The 10,339-nt window shown below is 42.9% G+C and overlaps 1 pseudogene; it reads right to left on the bottom strand.

Annotated features, from left to right (window-relative positions):
* Positions 1–395: 395 nt before the first annotated feature.
* On the bottom strand, positions 396–10,115 carry LOC104686904 (annotated as a pseudogene).
* Positions 10,116–10,339: the final 224 nt, after the last annotated feature.

Consider the following 10,339-nt stretch of genomic DNA (forward strand, 5'->3'; position numbering starts at 1 on the left):
TTTTTCTTGCCCACACACAAGGACAGTTCTCATAACCTGTGACAAATTGCTGAGCACGACCAGTAGACCTTGTCTGGTGTGCTAATCAGGCTCTAGATAATTTCCTAGTGTTTTATCCAGCTGGAAGGGATTTTGACCTGGATGATAACTACTGAGGAACTGTCTTCCAAAATGCCTACTATTAGCCATTGGCTTCCTACTACTGGTTGCCTATGAGCCTCACAAGAGGCTTGTTAGGCCAGGAAGGACTGACCACGTTCCATGTTGTCCTGACTAGAGGACAGCAAATGCTGGATAAGCAGTCAGCTCCGATGGTACCAAGTACTCAGGACTGGTGCAGTCAGATACAGATAATATCTATTAACAGGATAAAATAAGGATCTTTCACACTGCATTTAAGTCAGGCTCAGGTTTGCCTCTAAAGAAGTTAAATTCATATCTCACCAAATAGCAATGTCTGTAGCTCCCAGGGCACTCTTTCCAATAGCGTTAAAGAGATCTTGCTACAGTGAAAAGAGTAAAGACATCACTGTCAGGTTAATTCAGCATTTCACAGCCTTTCTAAGGTAATCCAGTGGTATGTTATGTGGTTGTCCCTCAGACTAGGGTTCCGTTCTGGTCTCTATGAACCATATCTTATTTTGGCTAAAAGTTTGCTGACTAGACTACAACGAGTATTAAACAGAAGTTGCAAACATAGGTACTGCCTGAGATGCTGGTAATAAGGAAGTGAATAAACCAGGGGGAAAAAAGCATTTCAATCCACTTTGATGCAAAAATTTAATCATATTTGATAACTCATCAATTACTAGAAGCAACTTAAATCCTTTCATTAAAGTGGGATTTTTTACACGAGAATTCCCAAAAACATTGCCTCAGCTCACTTTTTTGTTGAGAAGGGAAAGAAGAGAGCCATTTTGCTGTCAATCAGCTGTTTTCCAGTCCCTCTCCAATTTGAAAGCTGTGATTCCAAAGGTATGCATTGTTCTTGCTGCTTTCCCTAGGAGCTCATTCAGATTCTTATAAAAACCTAGAAAAACCAGCCATAAATAGGCCCACACTTTACGAGGGAAATACCAGCATTGCACAATCTTAAATGAAAGAGAAAAAGCAACACTTGGCAAAAATCTTAAGGATTTCAGTTCCAATATTATTTCAAGTTTATATTATTCCTAGTTTTGTTCCAGAGAGATGTCTTTCACTGTCCTGCTCATATAGCAGGCTGTAAGGAGGAGGTATTTGGTGCTTGGATATTTATCCTTGATTTGAACCATGACTAAGGATCAGCAACAAGTGAATTACTGTACCACAAGCTCAGAAGTTGAAAGGCTATTGACATGCAACTGACTTCCTAGACACCATCACTGATTTAGGGGAGTTTGAAGGCCACATCACATCAAGAAATGACTTGATGTGAAATAAACTTCACAGGGATATGTTTCCTGAAGGGGAAAAGAGGCAGGAACCGTACATAAAATGGCAAGGAGGATGCAGCCCTTATTGATGCCTGTATATCCTCTCCTTGCAAAGCTAAGGAAGAGCAAGCTGGGTAAAACCACCAAAGCAGGTGTCTCCATCTCCTTTAATGTCTTCAAGACCAAGAGAAGTGAAGCCCCTTGCTGGGAAGTATAGTGGGCGAGTAATGACAGTGATAAGGGAGTAATGAGATCTAATAGAAGAGGGAGCTAATCCCCTTCTCAGACAGGATGCCAACTTCAGATTCAGTTCCTGGGCTGAAATTTCGAACATAGCCTCAAAAAGAAAATACAGATCACTTGCTAAACGCCAAAACAGAGAAAGTGGTGCCTGCTGGTAGTGCAGTCACTGTCTACAGGTGAGAACAGAACCAGGGCAGTGACAGACAAGTTACGCTGCTTTTTCACAGGAAGTCTACTGCCCTCATCCAGGTTCTGGGAGGATGTCCAGAATCACATAAAGAAAAGCCTAGAGTAATGGACTTATCTCAAAAACACTTTTATGTTGTGTTTGTATGTGTTCAGCTGATGTGAGCAGGACTCCTCTGTTCTGGGGCACCATTGGCCTGGCCCAATGTAGGTATTATGGGACTAAATTAAATGGTTTTGAAGTGGAGGCATGCAGAAAGACTGCTGTTTCCAATTTCCTATTCTTATGTACACAGAACAAGCTGCTAACATCTCTGTCTCAGTTTTCCTTCTAAAAGAAGGGCAGGGTATTTGGGGATTAGTGATTGCATACCTGAGCAGAAAAAAGTACATCAGGGAGGATATATGTGTTAACAGCCTCCTATGTACTACATCAAATTTCTGAAATCCTTTTAATCCATTCAAATGCATGTTTGAGTACAGCCTAGTTAGGAATTAAAGAAAAAAAGGAAAAAAAAATGTATTCAAGGCTGTATTTTTTCTTCAGAACATTGTGCTCTTTAAAGAATGTGGATAATTAGCATGAACCAGCAGAGCTGGCCCAAGTAGGCTTTCCATCCTGATGCACCATCTGCAAGAATGGTTAAAGGATAAATGAAGCCTGTATTATTCCAGCAAAAACTTCCAATAGAGAGAACTAAAAAAAGGCTGCTCTCTATAGCCTAGTCAGGTATACATAAATACAGGCAAAGCATAATTTTGTGATGTCGTGGAAGAAATCCCTATGGATTCATTCAACCTAATCTGAGAAAAGTACAGAATGTTTTTGACTGTTTCCAAGGGGGTTCTAAATATCAATGGAAAGATATAGGGCTGCAAAGCTATTCCAGAACCAGGAAAATTCATTGTCCCTCAAAACTCCACTCTTTGGGCAGGAACCAGTGTAGTTCTAATCACAGAAACTGCAATTATGACAGTCAGGGAATAAGTAGCATTCCCACAGGCCCTTTGGTTTGCTTTTCATTCCTAATGCAACTGTTTCCTTCATAAAAGTTCTCGTACTTTCTTCAAAGGAAGCTGGTAACATTCAACATCATTTGCTGAAATATTCCCTTCCATTTCAGTTATGAGTTTCCTGGACTTTCTCCTGTAGACATCTTTTGCACCACAGTTGCAGGCCCACTGAGGCCTCCAGTGTGCCCAGTCTGTGACAGAAACCCCAGTGAAGACCTCAGCTGGGATGTAATAGTTTATGCCTTTTTTTTCTGGATCAGTTTGAAAACTGAAGTGTTAGGGTATGCCACCATTGACACGGCTTTCCTGTGATGCACCTGCCCTCTTGCTTTGGCTAGGGGCTTCAAATCTTATAGAAAATTTTCAGGTTCAGTACATCATACCTCAGGAAGCACAGTTCTGTCAGGCATTCCAAGAGTCTGGGAAGGTTTACTCTCCCAAACTGGGGGTTGGGCCGACTTCAAAGCAAGAGAAGTCCAGGTGAGTGCTATGTGCAGCCATGCCAAGGGCTGAAAGGTGAGCAATGCATAACTGTGTTCCATTTCCAGGAAGTACTTTCATGACTTAAGAGACAACATTGGGCAGATCTCCCAGCGTGTCTGTAGAACATAACAGAAGAGGTATTAGTATTTATTCCACATATAAATATATGAACTGGCATCAGTCAGTTCTGAGGCATCTACCACGCTAACACTGAAGAAACAAGGTGAGCACAATCTAAATGACACAAAGGGGGGAAATTCCCGGCCAAAGTAAATTGGTGTAAGTCTGGAAGTCGGCATAACACAGTTACTTTTCTCATCAATTCACCAAGGGTGTTGCCATCACTTCAGTGGGCCCCAGGATATTTTAGTGGCTGTGGCTGTTGCAGTGGAAAGCCTGATGGAGACACGGTTTCCTTATTATTCAAGCTTTCTCAGTAACAACAAAAGTAACTCTAAAATCAAACCTTGCTTTTATCACCATCTTCACTGTCTCATGAGCATCCCTGACCTGTCTAGTGCAATGCCAGACAGAGATATTCCAAATAGCTCTAAACAAGCACACGTATTTCATTGTCATTGTGCAGTACAGTAAAGGGATCCAAGTTCAAACCTTTGATAGCAATAAAGCAGATAGATGAACGCTTGTTCTGAGCTATTTATTACCCTAGCTACACTATCACATGCAGCTAGTGCCTTCCAGACCATGTCTGATATCTCTGCACAGCACTGCAGTGTGCAATGTGGACTTTGAAGCTAAGGCCTGTGCCACTGCTACAAGCAGCATCATTAGTCACAAGGTCCCTACAGCAAAACCTACATATTTATATGTAAGACAGAGAGAGTTGTATCATTTTACAACTCCAAGATCTTCCCTGCTTTCAAAACCCTGGGAAAATCCCACACACCTATGCAATCAACCATCATGGATTTGTATTTGAGTTGTGTTGTTCTGTTCTTTCTCAATTCTTGCCTGCCTATCTATCTCCCCTGGGCTTGTGACCTGCTGGAGGTGAGGATCATGGGTGTGATATGGACAGCCAGGCTGTTACATATATACTGCTGGGAATAGTGTAGCCATGCTATCCTTCCTTTCTCTCAAAACACAAAAACAGTGAGGAACAACAAGCTCATGAGGTACTTTAATGGGCCTCCCCAATCCCCCATTTTTCTGTTATTTTAGGGTAGACCTAGCATAACCTAATTTCATCAAAACCATCAACATCCAAGGTAACCAACCTAGGTATTTTTAATAAGCTTTTGATACTTTTAGGATAGAGTCTTCTGACAGTCTGTGGCACCAGATTGCTTTAAAGCATGCAAGGTGTGCCTGTTCCTCCTTCTGACCAGGCAGGCCATACACAGAACCAGTGCAGTACGGGGCAGACACTGCAGAACTCCATGTTTGTCAGAGAATCTCACCCCATGAGACTCAAAATACAGAGCAAGCCCAGGTTTTCAAACTCAGTACCTACACATCCACAAGTGCCATGCCATCATTAAAGAGCCTTTTAGAAAGTGGTGTTAAAGAAAGTTATCCTGGTTTGCTGAGTATCTCTCAGAAAGCATTTCCTAGAAATCAAACTTGGCAAAGCCACTCAGAGCTTGTCAGCATTAGAGGCAGGCCAAACTGAATTTTCTCATGAAAAGGCTGTGCAGCCAAAGATGGAAGATGGTTAGCTCGCTCTTTTGAGGAGACAATCAAAAAAGGACCACCTTTAGAGAGTCAGGCTGCCCCATAGCCCCAGAGAGATGCAGAAAAGCACCTGCCAGCCCAGCAGCCCTGCTCCTTACGCAAGCCCATGCTTGGGATCAACATGCACTTCTGGCTTTCCAGGTTCCAGGGAGGCTGCAGCACTGCTGACCAGCAGCTTTGGCAAAAAACAGATGGAAAATGCAGACCTTGCTGTGCTGGAGTACTGTTGCTGAGCTCTGCTCTTGCAGTTCACAGAAAATCAGAGCTGTATCAAAATCCTGCCAGAGGGCAGCAAATCCCTACAAATGTTTGTTTTTCATATTGTGGTTCTGAACTGCAGCAAGTTGAGTTTCCCCCGTGAGAGCTGTATTACCATGCTGCCTCTCTGCTTCCACGCCTGTACAGGCTGGTCCAGGGAGGTGTCACTGCTGGGCACATCCTCAAGTGATTTACATCCGTTTGCAGGGAGCACTTCCCATGCAGGACCTCTGTCACTTGGCACAAGCACACCAGTGGTGTGCACCAGCAGGCACCCATGCCCTAGGCCACCTCGTGGCATCACAGCAAAACCCATGGGGCTCACCAGAGGCTGCTCGTCCTGGGATCTGCCTACTGGTGGGAAGTGGGGAGACTCAGCTCTCCCACACTGTGGGTCCACACATCTCCCCTCAGGCAGGACTGGGGTGTAATTAGCCCAAGCTTTGCTTCATGCTGAATATACTGATTTTCTGCCCCAAAGTCCTCTGAGCTGGCACATGGAAAAGTATCAGCAAACTGAAGAAAATAACAATGATAAAAATCAGTAGCAGCAGTAGCAACAACCCAACAACCACAATAATATCATTATAGGTTATTGAAGGCTTTAAGGCAGTGGCAGACCACCCTTCCCCCTGAGACAAACCTTTGCTGGGGAACTTAGCACAGAAATGTATTTGTAGATGCTCTATTGTTAAGGAGGAAACAGTTGTTCTTTTTTATTCAGTGTGATGGCAAATCACTGACTTCTGACTTCTAATTTTATTCCATTTGATGCATTTAGCCACCACACAAACACATACATGCTCCATCTGAGAGCAGTCTCTTAAGTCAGTTGTTTGCAGCATGCAGAAAGGATGTGCCCAAGCTCTGCTCAATACTTTTCCCTTTCCCCAGACTTTTCAAATTTTCTTCCAGTTGTGCAGGATTGCTAAAAAATTATCCTCCTCTTTTTGCTAGGTATTTCTTTCACTTCTGTCTGTCATAGTTGACAAAACCCAGAATATCGTTTCTGCTAACTAGATTTTCCTTTGGCAAGGGCAACACAGAGGCAGCCCATCTTGTTCTCCAGCTGACAGTGAAAATGCAGAGTGGACAGCAATCTCCAATAGAGAGAAAGTAGAAACTGTATGTCTTTACTAGGCAGCAAACAGATCTAGCTAAGACTAATCAAAATCAGCTTTAAAAAGGCAGTTCTGATATGAAGAGACATAGAGAGAAGTACTTGAACCATAACAAAAGATACTGCTGAAAAAAATAGCTGGCTAAATGATAAGAAAATTACTAAGCATTCATGAGTAGATATAAACCCTGTATCTCTCTCCCCCAATTAATCTAGAACATGGGAATGCATTTTCAAGCTTTGTCATCGATCTCGTGAAAGAAAACCCACTGCAGTGATGTTACAGTATTCATATCAAGGGATTAGAAAAATTACAAATTATGGAGAAAGACAATGATATTTTCTTCTTTCTACAACAATATGGCATTGACAGAGCACAACCTTGATGAGCTTAAACCAGGCTGTCTCAACAGGCAAGCCAGTTACAAAATACTCTTATCAAAGACATGCATGTTTTTTGAAAGAAGAATTTTCACACCCAGAAAGATCCAATAAAATCCCTGGACTTTTACAAAATAATCCTTTTGTTGACTTTTTATCAGCAAAGCTAAAACTGATGCACTCAGAAGACAGATGATGGAAAGAGGTTTTTTTTCCAGTTGAAGTCACGCCATCAGCAGTGAATCTTGCTTTCTGTGCTGGACTTGGATTTGGTGGCAATATACTTGGGGGCTGGTGACAAAGGAGATGACCTTGAGAGCCACAGAGCTTGCAGCAGCCTCAGGGAGGGAGAGTATGGCAGGATGCTTCTGCTGTCGCTTCCTTTCCTCATATGGATGGAGGCATATTAGTTGAAGACAACCTTTAGTGATTTGCCTCACTGAGATTCTGCAGAGTACATCTGTTATGTTAATAAATGCAGGAGACTGAAAATACAGTATTACAGATAATAAAAATGGACAAAAAATAATAATGATAAAAATGGATAATGGATAATAAAAATGGACCTCATCTCACAATTATCTACCTGACCCAGTAACACTGATGGCTGATTATAGCCAAGATTCAACCTCTTTCAGTACAGTCCTTCACTGATCCTGATGAAGGTGCTAGAAAACCTGAGCAGCATTAACTGCTGAGGGACATTTCAAAATTAGGGCAGGTCCTCCTCAAAATGCTACAAATTAAAGTATGAATCTGATGCAATAGAGCTATTTCCCTAGTACTATAAGGAATGAGTTTAATAATGAATCAAAATTTAAAATGCTGAATTACTGGAAGTCAATTTTGTAGTAAAATTTAATTAATTATGACTTCTGTGGGACTTTGGGACACAGGAGATCACATTCTAGCAGACAAGTTGAAGCTGTGTTTTGGGCTCATCAGGACAATCATCTGGCCTCTATCATCTCAGCTCCTTTTGCCACCTAAGTGAACTTTTCTTATAATTTACATGAGAATACATGCATTCTGGTGGCCTACTAGGTAGCTGGACTTCTGAATCTAAAAATGTCCCCCACTTCATGCTGCATAAATGTCTCTCATCTGTAGACAATTACACCTGACAGTGGTCCAGCCTGGGAGATTAGACTCATGCTTAGTCCTAGCAAAACACAGATGGTTTGATGGATTGATTTAATGGCCCACTGAAACATCCATAAAAGCGGTCCTTATGCTTAGCTTGTACTTTCCTCATGTTCTTGATGCCAGTGACTAGGTCATTTTTAGGCATACACTGAAATTATCACAAAGCCTCTTTGGCCCATGTCCAGCCATACAAGGTTCTCAGTGGTCACTACCACAGTTTTCCACCTGTTTTAAGCCCAAAGGTTTCCTAGAACCTGTCTTTTCCAAAGATAGTAGCCTTTACACTAGGAACTATATTTTGCATGCTTACACTGTAGAATCAGCACAGTGGCATAGAGGACCACAGTCCAGCATAGCCAGCCACCTGACTTCAGGCTGCATTAGAAAAAATGTAGGAGCCTGTTTGAAAGCATCAGAAATGCCTGCGTTCTCCCTCTGCCTCTCTCACTCCTCATAGCATTTTAAAATGTGCTGAATTGGTTCTTTTGAGGAGCAGCTTTCCTCTCTGCCCACTTTCCTGATGCAATTATATGGCAAACCCTAACTGAAAACTAAACCAGTGCTCCTTAATGTTCTGAGCATGTTCTTCTCAAAGAAATTAAACAGGAGGTTAGCCCTGTGGAGCAGAAAGGAGCTGACTGTCCTCCCACCACCCTTCCTGGGGCTCCAGCAGAGTTACTGTGTATTTGAAGTAGGGTAAGATCGGCCCCCAAACTGAGCAGAACAAGCACCCACACGCGCAGTGGAGTGATCACAGCTTGCACCCAGCGCCAGCAGATACGGGTGACATTCCTCTCTTCCTACTCCTACAGGATAACTGTAACACTAAAACAGCAACAAAAAATGTTGATTTTTTCATTCCCACCAGCTGAGCATTGAGTAGAGCTAAATGTTAATGTCGCAGAAAAGACAACAATTCAGTGTTGTCAGTCTAAGGGATTATTGCAATTATTTTAAGCCAGGGGTCATGTAAACCTCAGTAAGCCTCATGTATAGATGGAGACTTTGAACAAACCTAATGAGCCTCTCTCAGTGGCTGTGCCCCTGTAGTGCCTTTCTATCTAGCTCTCGTCAGCTGTCACAGGACCTGCTGCCTCACTGCAAGGAGCACACACGGGATATTTTGAGGAACTGCTACTGACAGTCCTTACAGCAGCTGGTGGCTGCTGGGAACTAATGGACTAACGCCGGTCTAAAAGGAAAATTCCAAGGGTGAACAAAGCAAACATGAATATTTCATGCCTGCTTTTCAGCTACTCCAAGTCAATGATGATAAACCATCTTACAGCAGATGAGGTTGTGCCCCTTTAAGAGTGGAGAAATCAAAACAAAATTAAAATAGGAGATTGAATTCTGGTGAGGTTAATGTGAAAAGTTATCTTTACTTTATCACTCAAATCATCATCTTCAGTGAAATTGGGTTGGTTTATTATAGGTTTTTAATCCAAGTGTGCTCAGGCCTGAGAATTGCTGCTGAGATGTGAATACAACAGTGGTGCTCACACATCATTACTCCTTCTAAATCAAGGTGTATCAGTACCTGAATTCCTATGGAAGCCCAGGGAGAGCTTGTCTCATTCCTCCGTACTTCCAGGTTTAGAAAAAATGTCCGAATTCCACACTGTAAAGCTTGATGCTGACATTTAAGAAAAGAATACTTGTCCAAGGAACAATACAAGGCTTCCAAAGGACTTCAGTGCATGCTTGTATTAATTAATCCCAAGCAAAGAGCATCACTGTCCATTTAGGTACTCAAGGTCTCTGGGATCTTTGAGCCTGACTCAGTTTTACAAAGCTTGAGGAAGCACCTTTGATAGAGCAGTGAGTGGCATGCACTGGCCCTGCCTCTGTCCTGTCCCTACCAAGGCCAGCTTGCATCTTGCCTGGGGGCAACGTTCCCCCATCCCTGTGTCCCACTGGAAGAAGATCAGCATTGTCACCAGGGCCTGTGGTCTCCCATGTAGGGAAATCCTGTATCAAACTGCCCTGCCAGTAGTTTGGGTATTCCTTTTACCCACAGAGCCAAGACAGCCCAGCACAGGGGAGGCAATACCTGGCATGAGCTTTTTTTAACATTCCCGTTGGGAGCCATGTGCAGAAATGGAGAGGCAGATTCCCTGGGCATGAAAATGCTCACTTCCCCTCACGATGGGGACAGGCAACTGCAGCCACATGTCGAGGGCAAGGTTAACAACACAAGGTGAATGCAAGTGTCAGCTAAAAACACCCAACTGTCCTCTGTGTACATGGGCCACTGGCCATATTGCTGTCCAGAAGGGAGAAAAAAAACCAGCCCTGCAGGGCTTCCTGAGCACACAGGGCAAGTGGACACAAAGCCAAAGTAAGGAGCACCTTCAGCAGAGGGAAAAACTAAATGCTTTTACTTCTACCATGCAAA

This window comes from Corvus cornix, chromosome 1A, assembly GCF_000738735.6.
Source record: "Corvus cornix cornix isolate S_Up_H32 chromosome 1A, ASM73873v5, whole genome shotgun sequence".
NCBI lineage: Eukaryota > Metazoa > Chordata > Aves > Passeriformes > Corvidae > Corvus > Corvus cornix.